The sequence below is a fragment of the Macrotis lagotis genome, chromosome 1, assembly GCF_037893015.1.
Source record: "Macrotis lagotis isolate mMagLag1 chromosome 1, bilby.v1.9.chrom.fasta, whole genome shotgun sequence".
Taxonomy (NCBI): domain Eukaryota; kingdom Metazoa; phylum Chordata; class Mammalia; order Peramelemorphia; family Peramelidae; genus Macrotis; species Macrotis lagotis.
The window spans coordinates 718,788,637-718,804,215 of record NC_133658.1 but is presented as its reverse complement, the minus strand read 5'-3'; positions in this window follow the sequence as shown (position 1 = coordinate 718,804,215).

The following is a 15,579-nucleotide window of genomic DNA, read 5'->3' as shown; positions in this document are numbered from 1 at the left end:
AGTAACAGCAATATTGTTTTAAGAACAACTTTGAGGAAATATCATTTTAAATATTATAAATACCCAAATTAACTACAAAGGACGTAAGAAGGAAAAATGCTCTCTATGGACAGAGAAAAAATTGATAAATAGAAATATTATAGAATAATGTTTACATATGTATGCATATTTGTATCTAATGATGGCCATCTCTATGGAGTGGGAATATAGGTGGAAAATATGACTGGCTAAAGGTTTCAGGAGCTCAAGCAAGAAGAATTTAAGGACCAAAAAGAAGTTTATTTATATATTGCCATGATTAGCAGAAGTTAAGGGAGAGAGAGATAATAAGAATTTGCAAAGATACTGTAAGGGGCTAAGCAGTAAAAAAAGAGTGTATAGTTATCTGGAGGATCTTACTCCCAGAGGGAGACTGAGCCCACAGGGGATAGGATTTTGGGGAATCACACTCCCCCAAGACAGTTAACCTCCTAAAGGAAGACTAGCAACTCATCTGAGGAAAAGTGAGTTTTTAAGGGGGCAGGAAGATCCTTTCAGGCTAGGTTAAGAATGAATTGTTTTTGTTCATAGGGGTTTATTTTTGCCTGGGGGTAAAGATTAACCAGTCCTGGTAGTGAAGGTCTATATACTTTACTAAAAAGTTCACTGACCTCATCTCAACAGCCTTGACAATGGGATGGCAGTCAGTGTTAATGTGATCAATGCTGAGGGAAGAGATTAATTATATAACATTTCTCTTAGTATTTCCTCTAGTTGGGGGGAGGAGAGGAGGGAGGAAGGGGAAAAGAGGAAAGAAAAATTTATATGATACCTGTGACATATATTTAAAAGTAATAAAAAGTTGTACATACTAGATTTCCAGTTTCATGTACAATCATCTTATCTATTATTCTGTCTTATAGAAAGGCTTGTTTTATTCCACAAATTAAAAATAAACTTATATACATGTACACATATATTTCCCTATGCCCATCAGGTTCAAATTATAAAATTGATTTAAAAACAGATGTAATATAGTATTTTACATATTCCTGATTTTCTTGAATGTTACCCAAAGGACAGTAGAAAGGTCCACAGTAGGTAGAAGCAGTCCACAATACATTTAAAAAAAAAAATAAGGAATTTAAAAGAAGTAGAACACAGGATATCATCAAAGAAATAAATAAAAAAGATGACCTGGGAACTTAGCAAGAGCAAGGCATAATCAGTTATTGTAGAATAGACCTGATTTAGTCAATTCTGATGCTTTTATTATTGAGTGAAAAATATTAATAAACAGTTAATAGTGAAAACAAGAAAGTGACCAGTAGAGATAACTAGGCAGTGCAGTAGACATAGTGTTGGAGCTGGATTTGGGGATATTCATCTGTCTGAGTTCAAATTTGGCCTCAAGATGCTTATTAATAGCTGTGTAACCCTAGATCTATCCCAAAAGAAGTCATGAAGAGTCAGGCATGATTTAAACAACTTAAACAACTCAACAACAGCTGCCAGCTCTACCTGGCCCATTTTGTCCCTTGACAACTTCACTGCCTTAATCTGCATATCAGTTTCTGCATCTGTAAAATGAATTAGAGAAGGAAATGACAAACTACCCTATTATTTTTGCCAAGAAAAGCCTAAATGGGGTCACAAAGAGTCAAACACACCTGAAAATGACTGATATGACTGACTAATAAAAGTAAACACATTGATGGGGACTCAAATGCTTTGGTTTATGAGTAGATATGGAACCAAAGAATATCTTGAACCTGGGCTAGGGGAGTTAAAGTAGGAAAAAAAGTTCTTTGGAAGTTTGTGGAGAGTAAAACTTTAAAATTATTTCTAAGGGATAAAGACTGATAATTAGAAATTGGTAGAAATTAAAGGGAACTTTCTAACCCCAAATAAGGGAAGGACAAGACAGAAATATTACTAAGGAAGAGGAAGTAAATTTCAAAGACAGAACAAACCTTCAGGAATCCACTGAATTGACTTTGCTCTGTGTAGACAAAAAGTTTGACTCCTAGAGACAAAGACTCTCTGGTTTAGGGGGAAAAAAGCTACTCAGAGCTAAGACCTAGGGAACTCACAGAGCTCCCTCACAATATGGGAGCTAAGGATTTGTCCCTAGTCTGATACTGAGTATGTAAAGCATTTCCCTGCCTAAAATAGCTGAAGATTCAGGTTCATTGTCTAAGCAAAAAGAGAAATGGTAAAGCATATTCTTTTTCCTCAGCTAAGGTAAATCCAGAAGCAGAAACAAAGGAGAAACTTCATTACCCCAGCCCCAGTAAAACAGTGACTGGCAGCAGAGAAAATATGCAGTGTAGCAGTGTCTTCACCAGGGACATATGTTACCTTTCTCCACATGTGTACTTTTTCTACTTTCAATACCCTCTCTTCATGTGCCCTATGTGCCCCTCCATCATTGTTCTCCATGTGAGGCCACTGTGACCTCTGCTGGTTTATATAGTCCTATGGATATATCCCTAGTTTTATGAAGATGTTCTATTTCTTACTCTATATATATTGTCATTAAATTAATTCTTTTGAAATGATTGTGTTTCATGACCAATATGGAAATATGTTTAGCAAGATTGTACATGTAAAACCTGTAATAGATTATGCATTATCATAGGGAAGAAAAGGAAAGAAGGGAGAAAAATGTAGAACTCAAAATCTCACCAAAAAAAAGAATGTGAAAAGTTATCCTTACATGTAATTGGAAAATGAAATTAAAAATAAATTGAAATAAACATAAGGATAGGGATTTTTTAAATATTTCTTCACATTCCTAATTAGTATATGCTCAATAGGTAGATTCTTTTTTTTTTTAGGTTTTTGCAAGGCAAATGGGGTTAAGTGGCTTGCCCAAGGCCACACAGCTAGGTAATTATTAAGTGTCTGAGACCGGATTTGAACCCAGGTACTCCTGACTCCAGAGCTGGTGCTTTATCCACTATGCCACCTAGCTGCCCAATAGGTAGATTCTTAATAAATGCTTGTTGATTTAATTTGACACTCTGGCTGATTAATAAAAGTAAACACATTGATGGGGACTCATATGCTTTGGTTTATGAGTAGATATGGAACCAAAGAATATCTTGAACCTGGGCTAACATTTTTGAGGATTGTTCAAGTGTAAAGGGGAGGCATAGGTGCTTTAGAAATAGACATTTACATATAGCCCTTTTAACATTTGCAAAATCATTTATACACATCATCTCCTTTGACTATCATGACAAGTGTAATCCATCAATTTAGCTCCCTTTCCCAGTTTTACATAATTTATAAATATCATAAGCATGCCAACTATGCCTTCATTCAAGCCATTGATAGAAATGTTAACCAGCACACATCATGGGAAACTCTACTAGAAGTTGACCTTGAGCTATTGTTAGAATGCCATCATTTAACCAGTTCCAAATCAAACTATTTCTAGAGGGAGGCAGAAAAAAAGGCAAAAAGTAGGGGAAAATGAAAACTAAGTCTATGTAAAGCTAGAACAAAGTAAAGATAGACAAAGGGAAGGACAAAGATTAGGAGCATTGAGGATTTTATCCGCATTTGTCTCCTTGAATTAGATTCAATGGGGCATCTGAATTGGGAGGTGAATAGTCAGGAAGACTCATCTTCCAGAGTTCAAATTTGACCTCAATCTTTGTCACCTTAGGCAAGTTACTTATTCCTGTTTGCCTCAGTTTCTTCATCTGTAAATGAATCAGAGAAGTAAATGACAAACTACCAATTATTTTGCTGAAAAAAGCCCAAATGGGGTTGCAAAGAGTCAAACACACCTGAAAATGACTGAACAACAACAATCAGATCCAATGGATCAACTCATTACCCAAAATATGTTTTTAGAAATATGAAATCCTGTATTTTATTGTTGACTCTGTGAAGTCATGTGTTATTGTTGACTCCTTTTGGGGATTTTGTTTACTGTGAATTATTGAAACTCTGTATTTGTATTCTGATTCTACATCCCACTTAGTAAGTCATCTGGCTTGACAGTCATATATATATATATATATATATATATATATATATATATATACATATAAAAGCAGTTTTCTCCTTCTATTCAGTTTAAAAGTCCTCTTCATCAGATTTGAAAAAATGTACCCAAATATCTATATTTACGAGCACTCATTAAGTACCCTCCATTTCTGATGTAGAGCATATAATTCTTATTTACGGTCCAACAATTCTAACTTCTGTTCTCATATCTGCTCTTTACTTCCCAAATCTTCTCTCTTCTGAACCTCTACCCTCAAATGAAAACAGTAATGAAAACATTGCCTGTGACCCAACTGTACTCAATTCCTGGCTGCTCAGAAAATAATTCCCAGGAATATTTAGACTTTATCTAGTGGTATCATCTCTCCTCTTGCAAGTCACCAGAAATAGGTAATGGTCATCAGCTTTGAAAAATCTTAAAAGGTTCTCCATTCTATCATGGATACATAAATTCTCATTTATGCATATCTATCATCACATAAAGACATATAAATAGATTTACACATATACATAAATAAATATGTATATTTGTATATATTAACTGCCTTCATAACTGAAGAAAGATGATGGAAGAGAGCTAAATTATTTTTATTTATGGTGGTCATGGTCAAACCAGTTGAAGATAGGCTCATTTCCCTGAATGTCTTTACAACACAACTGTTTAGGTTAGGCAGATAGGCAAAAACTATTTATTAAGAATTTACTATGAGCTAGGTATTGTACTATATACTAGAAATAAAAATAAAGGCAAAAAAAAAGATAATAAGCTTTATTTGGGGTTTTTTTTGTTTTTTAGATTTTTTCAAGGCAATGGGGTTAAGTGGCTTGCCCAAGGCCACACGGCTAGGTAATTATTAAGTGTCTGAGGTCACATTTGAACCCAGGTACTCCTGACTCCAAGGCCGGTGCTCTATCCACTACGCCACCTAGCCACCTCCAATAATAAGCTTTATTCATGGAGCTTACATGAAGCTTACATTCTAATGAGGGAAGACAATCCATAAAAGGGATGTGGAAAGGGTAAGTGACAGGAAAAGGTTCTCCTTAGAGGCATGGTAGAGAAATCTAGAGTCAGAAAAATATCTGGGAGGGGAAGAAAGCAATGTTGGCCCATCCCTGGAAGAAAACCACCAGTGGGAAAAATGGATAAGCATGGTGGAGTAATGTTCCAGGGTTTGAAGGCCCCAGACAATAAGGAAAGTTCCAACATAAGAAGGTAATTGAGTCATGGTGTCAAAGTCTAGAGAGACAGAAGTAATGCCAGAAGGGAAACAAATCTTTAGCATACCATTATAAATATTATTAATGAAATCACAAAACTGGTTTAAAAATATCTATAGGTAGAGTCAGCATGGCATAATTGAGAGAGTGCTAGGCTAGGAGTCAGAAGACCAGGGTTTTTAATCCATCTTACTATTTGTGTGAATCTGGACATGCCATTTAACCTCCATGTGCCTCAAAAAATAAAAATAAAAAAAAAGAAATCCTTTGGATTTATCTACTAGTTCCTACATGGCTCCTGATCTGAATTAGAGAAAGGAATTTCCACAACAATAGAAATTCTCCATGTTGGTCAAAGTTTTATATCCTTTTCATATCAGAGTATTTTCTATCTTAGGCCTGAAAATGAAGAACACAGAGATTAAAGATAAAAATCTGGTTGAACAAGTGGATTGCCTATAAACTAAATATGCATATTAATTGAAACAATACTCAAGGCCCCAAACCTTCTTTTTCTATACTTGTGCTTAAGAGATTCAATCTCTTTTTTTCAACTGATTACACCGACTCTCCTTTGTCTTTCATTCTCTCTCCCATTCTCCCATTGAAACTAGGTGGCACAGTGGATAAGAGCACTGGCCTTGGAGTCAGGAGTACCTGAGTTCAAATCCGACCTCAGACACTTAATAATTACCTAGCTGTGTGGCCTTGGGCAAGCCACTTAACCCCATTGCCTTGCAAAAAAAAAATAAATAAATAAAAATTTAAAAAAAAAGAAACTAGAAGTCAAAGCAGGGCAAGCTAACAATTAAAGAAAATATAATTTCAAGGAACAGGTAATATGATTAACCCTTCCTTATCTGCAAAAATCCTCTTTTTTACAAATAAACATATCCATTCCCATAATACTCTTTAATGAGATGTCTTTCTAAACTAGACCTATTTCACTTTTTAGAAATTCCCGTATATCTTCTCATGTAGGTTCATTTCATCTATAGCCATGCTGAAAAAACTTAAGTATAAGATACTACTTATAATGTAACTTAGTAAAACCACTGAATGAAAAGCAAAAAGCATCAATATATCATAAAAATATTTTGTCCATACCACCCTAGGCTTAATTCTTCTATAGAGTGAATCAAAGTTTATTTTTAAGATCTGAAAATCAATGATATATATTCATGATTTCTCATTATATCTAAATGCTTTGAGGTCACCCTCATATCATAGGTTAAACCTCAAAAATAGATGAAACTGAATTATATATATTTCCCTGTATCTTCAATATGGGAAGCAACCAAGGCTCAGTAAAATGATTGCTAGACCTAACTGAGCAGTCTAGGTTTCAAGACCTAACCCTGCCATTTATTTCCTATGAAACTATGGGAATGTTATAAAATCATAGATCTAGAGTTAGAAGGGATCTCAGAGTTCATCTAATTTTAACCCCCTCATTTTTCAGATGAGGAAACTGAGGCCCAGGGCAGTTAAGTGACTTTCCCAAGGTCATAAAGGTAGTAAGCATCAAAGATGGTATATGAACCCTGATTTTCTGACTCCAGAGGCAGGATTCCTTCCATTCCCTCTTTTTGTCCCCTCTGTAAAACAAGAGGGGTAGAACAGATTAAAAGTGTCAAACATGTAGCCCTTAGGCCACATGCAACTCTCTGTATTCTTGGGTATGACCAAACCAGATTAAAACAAAGTCATAAATGATTTTAATAAGGCAGCTAGGTGGCACAGCAGAGAGAGTGATAGGTTTAGAATCAGAAAGATCTGAGTTCAAATCCAGATTCAAACACTTACTAGTTATGTGACACTGGACTATTCACTTTACCCTGCTTGCCTTAGTTTTCCCATCTGTAAAATGAGCTAGAGAAGAAAATGGAAAACCACTCCAGTATTTTTGCCAAGAAAATTCCAAATTGCATCACAAAGATATGACTGAAACAACTGAACAATAAAATATATAAACATATGTGGTTTTCTAAGTCAATATGCAGCACTCCGGGATCCTGATGCATAGCCTCCTCTTCCATTTGAATTTGACACGCCTGAAGTAGATTACTATTAAGATCACTCCAAGTTCTAAATCTATGTATGATCTTATTAACTAATCCACATAGCTAAGGATCACAATTGAGCTTGAGTCCCATTAAATTTGGCAGATTGCATCATAGCAGCATTCCAAATGTGCTCATTCTGTTACATTCTTTGATTTGAACCAAATTAGATTATTACAAAAATGCTTATCATGTAATCAATACTTAATTTTATTCCTGAAGGTTCAAAATGTTGGCCAGATTCTTGAGCAAATAATATATCTCAGTTGGATAGTTATAATTCTTTTCTAATGATAGCTACAAATGTGCCAGATTCTCTTTTTACATGTTCACCTGCTCCCTCCTACTGGGGCTAAGAATTATAATACAGTCATGGAACAGCGGCAGATTTAAAGCAATCCTTTCTAGAATGAAACAGGCCAGACTTAATTTAAAAGTGGTCACATTTCATTTTAAGAACTTTTTATGATGTAAGAAATAGGTCATTAATTTTGATGGCTTTGAGTTAAAAAAAAGGAAAAAGAAAAGGCCCTCTGTCTATATATGATTTCCTTTATTTGTGTGTTCAATTTAGTTTTAGACACCACCTCTTGCAAAATGCTTAAACCAGCAAGTCTCTATCTGGCCAGAAAACTATTAAGTTAACAGTAATCTTTATATTATAATGTATCAACTATTCCCACCTCTCATCTTAATGTAATAAATCTCTTATCTTAGTGCAATTAGAATCAAACTCAAATCATCTTTAAGTTCATTATTTAAATTCCAGATATCTGTGCAAAATCTTATTTTTCAACTCTCAGAAGGAATTTGTAAACCTAAACACTTTCTAGCTACTCCTGCTTCTTTTTAGATTAAAATGGATAAAGAAAAGGTCCAATGATTTAGACTGAGTCTCAAGGGATAGTTGCCTTTTGATGGGATCACCACAGTTCTAAAATTTGGTTCTTAATTTTACAGATTCAGAAATTCAGTTTTATCTATTCATATAAGAATGATAAGGTTTTTAGAGGTCAAATCACACTAACCAAACTCACAAGAGACTGATTTATGAACCAGAATGTGACTGCATGAATTTGTCATGGGAAATAATACCCAATTGCAAAAATTGATAATGGTCATTTTCACAAAGCACTGCCTCTTGATGGGCAGGTCCCTTGAACAAATTGCAAATCACAAGGTTGATTGTGTGAGGACAGAATTAGAACAAATAGAGTTGGACATTTTTAACATGATATTTCCATCAAGTTATGATGCCTTGATTAATTGCTCATCTCCATATTCAGATTCAGAATAACCTCTTCCCTGGATACTATAGAAGACAAAAGGCAAAAGAAACCATAAATTTGACATTAACTGAGTTATAACTGTTAAATTTATGGTTTCTTTTACATTTTCTTACATTTTAGGTTGCTAGTCCTCAGCACAGTATGTTATACAACTGATTCTTGTTGATTTAGTCTATTGCTAATAAAAAGAGAATGACTGGACTAGACAAGAACCAGGTTCTTGTCTTGGCTTAACCCCAATTTAATTAACTGAAATCAATGCAAACTTAACAAATTCGCAGGAGTGTGATCTTAATGTCAATTTCCCCATCTCTAAAATGATTGATTTAGACTAAATGATATCTAAAATCCCTAATAAATCTAAAATCATGTAAATAATTTCATAAATTAGAAACCATTTCTTAGATTAGGTTAGTTTCATAGCTAATCTCATCTATTTTATGCTGAATTTTGTTAGCCTTGATTCTAGAAGGTGGAATTTTCTGACCAAATCCTTAATTCAGTGTGGTGCTTCCTATTTGAAGCTAAATTTCTTCAGCGTTGTCAACCAAATTAACTATATTATATTGAGGGTCTGAGAATTTTGAATATTCTTTTTCTTTCTTTGCAGGAAGAGCTATAAAATATTGTCAAATTTTCATTTCATGTCTACTAGGTCTGCAAATTTAAATCTCTTCTATGGAACCAATTCTTTTGGCAATAGTGATGTCCAACAGGGACCAATGACTTCTCTATGATGACAAAGTTCCTCACCTTCTGATAACTCATTTATTATACTCAGCTTGAGTTCAGTTTAGCAAGTATTTGTTAAGACTTTGTTAAGTACTTGCGTCATGTATTAGATAATGAAGATATAAAAGTAAAAATGAAAATTTCCCTTCCCTCTTACATTTGACTGTAAATAAAGTATATACATATAAATGAGTATAAAAATATTAAAGTTCATACAAAGGGCACTAAAAACTGGGTAGGATGATGGAGATCAGGATAAGTTTCCTTATAGAAAGTAGAATTTGAACTGAAACTTGAGAGATGAGAAGATTCTGCTAGGCTGCTGCAAAAATATATTTCTAGAGATGGGATATAGTCTGTTCAAAGATATAGAGATTCTAGAGGGAATGTCTTATACATAGAACAGCAAATAAGCCAGTTTTACCAGACTATGGAATGTGTGAAGGAGCTAATGTATAATAAACTTGGAAAGGTAGGTTGGAGATAAACTGCAGATGGTTTTAAATGACAAAGAAAGAAGTTTGTATTTTATTCTTGAGATAAAAAAGAAATTATTATAGTTTATTGAATTGGAAAGATCAGATCTGTGATTTAATAATGTCAGTTTGGCAACTCTATAAGATGGATTGGGCTGGGAAGAGGCTAAAAGCAGGAAGACAAATTAAGAAACTACTGTACTCATCCAGCAGAGATATGAGACTGAATTTAAGGTGGGGATAGTGTCAACAGAGTAAATGCAACAGAGGAGAGATATGTTAATGAGTTAGAAGTAACAATACATGGCAAATTATTGGATACACAGAATGAAGAAAAAGGAAAAAATCAAGAATTACTTCTGCATTGCAAATCCAAGTGACCAGAAAGATGATGTTGCCTTGAGACTATGGAGAGATGAGTAGTGAAGGTAGAGGGCAATTAGAGAAAAGATAATTTCTATTTTGGATATGCTGAGTTTGAGATGTTTTGGGAACAAATGATTGGATATGTAGGGTTCATGAGAGGAATAGAAGATTAAACATGACAATGAGGTTGAAAATTTGGATGTTGAGGAGGGTATGCTTGACCAAAATAGAAGTTTTGAAAATGAAAGAGCTTGGGGAGAACATTGTAAGTTTGCCTTTGGATAAATTAAGTTTAATTAATTTATGGGATAATCAGTTGGAGATGTTTCACTAATAGTCAGATGGTGGTGTAGGACTGACCCTCAAGAAAGATTAGGACTTTATGTGTAGATCTGAGAGAGATAATGGCAAAGGTGACAGGTTCCCAAGAAAGAGAAGTTTTGGCCAAACATATAATCTTTCTCTTTGAATCCCTGTCTCCTTCTCCTCACTCATGAATAGCCTATAAGGGAACACAAAGATCCCCATTACCTCTCATTTCAGCCTAGAGCTTAGAGCAATATTAAAGAGAAAATATCTCTGCTTCCTCTTTTTAGTAGCTTCCTCTTTCTTCAACCACCTAGCTTTCCAGCACTAAAGGTACCTCCCAGAGGAAAGGTATCCCCAGAGACCCCCAAAAAAGGTAGCATCTAACCATTTTACTTACCCAGCCTGTTTATCTAATTTTATCATCTCTTCATTTCTACTGAAAATACCACTCTGACCTCCCCTCTCCCCAAATATAGAGCATCTACAAGCAATGGAGAAAAGAGGTAAGCTAATAGAATATATGTCCCCAAGACAAAAGGGTGTTTAATCTCTTCTTAGTCTTTTCTGAATCTAATGGTTTTACCTTAAAAAAAAAAATAAGTCTTCAGACTAATTGCATTTCTGTATTGGTGCCTTACCTCCTTCTATTATGCATCCTTAATTCACATCTCCACCCCCACCCCACTGGCAGTGGAGATAATTAGGATAGAATATGGGTTTTATATATATGTATTTATGCATTAGGAGTACTCTATCATCAAATGAGGCTGATTCTTTTCTCCACTTTCAGAGAAACTTAAACTGCTTAAAGCGGATGGGGAAGGAATCAGAGAGGATTCCTTGCTTATTCCTCTATTCCACCTCTATCATCTATAAGGCAATAAGCTGCTGAGCACAACAGCCCCATAAATTAAGGATTCAGAGTCACAGAAGGAGACTTGGCTCTAATACAGCAGCAAAGATTGTTCCTCCAACCCTTGTGCTTTGTCTATTCCCTTTGCTCACCTCAGGAAATTCTGAGCCCAAATGAATTAAACATACTGCTCAGACCTTCTAGCTCATGAAGTTCCTTTATAGTAGGTCAGCTGAATGGTGTGAAGCATTTTATTTAGTGTTTAAAAAAACCCTCTTAGTAGAAGGATGCTATGTTAATGGTCTGGATTCAAATTCACCCTTAATTGATGAAGTCTCTACTTTTCTAAGCCTCAAGTTCCTCCTCTGTAAATGGAAGCAACAGTACTTATTGATAGGGTTGATATAAGGGAAAGCATTTAAAAATCTTGAAGTGCTACATAATGTAAATTTATAACTATCAGTGAGGATAGGACACTGGACCTAGAGTCAAGAAGATTGGGTTCAAATAGTACTCTGTGTACTTGCTAGCTGATGCTAGGCAAATCACTTAATCTCTATGCATCCCTGTTACCTCTTGTAAAATAATCAAATTGGTTTCAGCATCCTCTAAGTTCCTTTATATAAAGTGTATTATCCTAAATATTATGCCTTAATTATCACCTCTGCTCCCCCCAATGTGGGCTATTATTTTTAAGATCCCATCATTAAAGAGGCAGTATACCAGAGTAGGTAGAGTTCCTGCCTGAAGTAAGGAAAACTCTGGTTTGATTCTTACCTATGACAGATAGTGGATATATAACTGAGATAAGGTTATTTGACTTTTCAGGATCTCCAAGCAACTCTCTAAGTATGCATGTTGAAAAAAATAGTTGACAATATTCATTATTAGATAAAACTTTCTCATAGTAAGTTCCCTAAACCGAGGGTTCTCAAAGTTAGTTCAAGAAACATTGGGGGGGGAGAGTGCCCCAAGTTTCAAGTGTCCAGAGCTCAAAATTATTTTTCATAATAGCATTGAGCTTTAATTTCTAATATAGTAAGTATCAAAAGATTCAACCCACATAAATCCACATAGGATCTTTAGGATTCACAATAATTTTGAAGAAAATAGGGTTGGCTAGGTGGAGCAGTGAATAGAGCACCAGCCCTGGAGTCTGGAGTACCTAAGTTCAAATCTGCCCTCAGACACTTAATAATTACCTAGCTGTGTGGCCTTGGGCAGCTACTTAACCCCATTTGCCTTGCAAAATCCTAAAAATAAATAAATAAAGGAATACTGACACCAAAAGCTTTAGAGTTGCTACCTTAAACCAGGAGTAATGAACACATTTTCTGCTAAGGGACATTTGGATAGTTTATAACATCATATTTGCCTGCTATATTTGGTCGAACATTTAATTAATTCACCCCTAAAAACCTCCTAGAATTACTGACTCTGGAGTCTCCCCCTGCAGTTACCAGACCAAGTGGCCTGTGAATCAAATGTTCCTGGGCCTTGTCTTAAAAGAATGAAATCACAAATATAGATCCTCCCAAAAACTATTCAATAAAAAATAAATACATGGAAATATGTGAACTACTTTGTGAATTTATCCTTCAAATACATATGGGTTTTGCATATGTCTGTATTTTCTAAATATATTCATATATACATGCACATTAACATATATGGGGAAAGGATAGAGGATAGGCAGTATGATATAGAATACTGATCTTGGAGTTGCAAGTTCTACTTCTCACACATACTAGCTATATATATGTATATATATATATATATATATATATATATATATGTATATATATATATATGTATATATATATACATATATATATATATACACACACAACCATCGACAAAATATTTAAACTCCCTATGTCCTCATATATCTCTTTATTTGCTAATCTGTATCAGTGGAGTGAGTTCTACAATGAATATTCCCTATATAGATGAATTCACAAGTTAAAATTAAAAAGGTTGTTTGTTGTTTAGTTGTTGGTTACTGATATTATCATTGTTAGATATACAGTGAAGTCATCTCTAAAACCAGTAGTTATCTCAGGTCAATCTCTGTTAGTACCATTAGTCTAGCTTTCTAGGAATGTAAAGCTAAGGTGTCTTCCTTTCACAATGAAAAAGAATCAGCAGATCATGGAAAAAAATAGCTCCCCCTCTTTAGTGGGAATCTTTAGAAAAGAAACAATTTAAGTAACCCATTGACTTCATTAGTTTTCTTCTGGACACCTGAGCCCAGCTCTCCATGTGATTAAATGGCACTCACAAAGGAGTGAGTCTGGCAGACCCGGAGGCACAAAAGGTATTTCTTTTTCAACTTCAACCTGGCAGCTAAAGTGACCAACCCCCCCCACCTCCACCCCTTTCCAAATGAACTGGCCTATGTTTGCCTGGCAGTCTCAACCCAGGAATTTGAAATTGGCTTTAAGGTTTAGTAGCACCATACACCCTCCTTCTGTCAGAGATATTCCCAACCTTCAAAGAGGAGGGTATACCTCAAAAGTCCAAGTTAAAAACAGAAGCATTTTTACCCACTTGAGCAACTTAAGAGGAATAGTACTTACCAATTTGTCATTAAATATTATGTTCTCTTGGCTCTCTTTTGGGGGATTTCTATTCTAAATGGTACAGTGCACACTCACTAGGGCTGGGGGGGGGGGGGGGGGGGGGGGGGGGCGGGGTGGTAAGAGATAGTTGCCTGGGAAGGAGATCTTTTCTATTTCACTCTGATCCAAAATGGGATTAAAAACAGCCTGAGTTGGTACTCCACAGGAGCAGGGCCAAGACAATGTTGGCTCTCAATGAAGCATTAAGTATCTCAGGAACAACGCAAAGGAGGCCCTACAGAGACTCTCTAAGCAAAGGAGCCAGCCAAACCATTGTCTATAAAGACCCTTAAGGATGTGGGACGATGGCCTGCCAAACTGGCTCAGCTGTTTGGATCGCTTTAAACAGTAGCCTTCTAGATTTGCCAGGTTAATCACAGCTGCTTGAATTCTAGTAAAATTAAAACATTGTATCAGTGCTCTATTATCCCATTAGGGAAACAACATATTTGTATTTTTTTCCAGCAGGCATAGAAAATGCTAATTCATCACCCTTACAAAATGTTAATTAAGAGCTGGCCACTAGGTTCATTCCACTTTTAAACTTAAAGATAAGATTTTTTTTTAAGCAGAACTTTCTAGCTACCGGAAAGTTGAAAATATCCTCTAATTACTCCTTTCCAGCTTGGGAGGAAGCAACAATTCTATTTACCTTGAACAATTCTATTTACCTTCATGCTTTTTTCTAACTCTAGTAAGGAAGCAAGGCTTAATGACAGGGGTTCTGGATTTGGAGTCATAAGACTTAAGGAACCCTAACTGACATTTTCTAACTCTGTAACCCGAGCTTCTGTTTCCTCCTTTGTAAATCTAGAATTTCTAATTAATCATCTCTGACCTTGGGAAAAGTGACAAAAACCTCCTGAGCCTGACTTTCCTTATCAGTAAAATGGGGGGGGGGGTGTCCCTGACTAAAAGTGGGCATAACTAATAAGAAAATTTGTTTATGCAAATTTTTGAAAGGTTTCATTTTTCTTTTCAATAGCTGGGGGGAGGGGGAGAAGGACTGGAGGCGGAAGGGAAGGCAACAGAGTAAGAAAACAAAAGAAAGGCCAGAAAGAATCACAAATAAATAGGTCAGCTTTGAAAGTTACTTTCAAAACAAAACCAAAGGATTCATGATGAAAAATGCTACTTCCAAAGAAAGAACTGATGGAAACAAATAGTCTGGTTTTTAATTTTTATTTTAAACTTTTCTTTATTCATTTATTTTTCATATTTTCTTCTACAAAGTGACTAATATGGAAATGTTTTATATGATTGTACATGTATAATCAATATCAGATTGCTTACTATCTCATGGAAGGGAGAGGAAGAAACTAAAAAATTTTTAAATATTTAAAATTTTTTATATGTAATTGAGGGAAAATAAAATGTTATTAAAAAAATTGTTGAGTTTTTTATATACTTAGAAAAGCAAATTGTATATAATAAAGCTGAATAATTCCATACATAAAATCCTCTCCTTCCAAATATGAAGTAATCATTTTATTTGTTATTTTTTAAGTTCAGAATAAAAAATTTATTTTTAAGTACAGAAGCTGAACTAGATGAACCTTTGAGGTTTCTTACAGTTCTTCAGTCATGATCCTTTAATATCAGGACTTACACTGTATACCTCATGTGACTTAAAAAGTTTAAAAACAT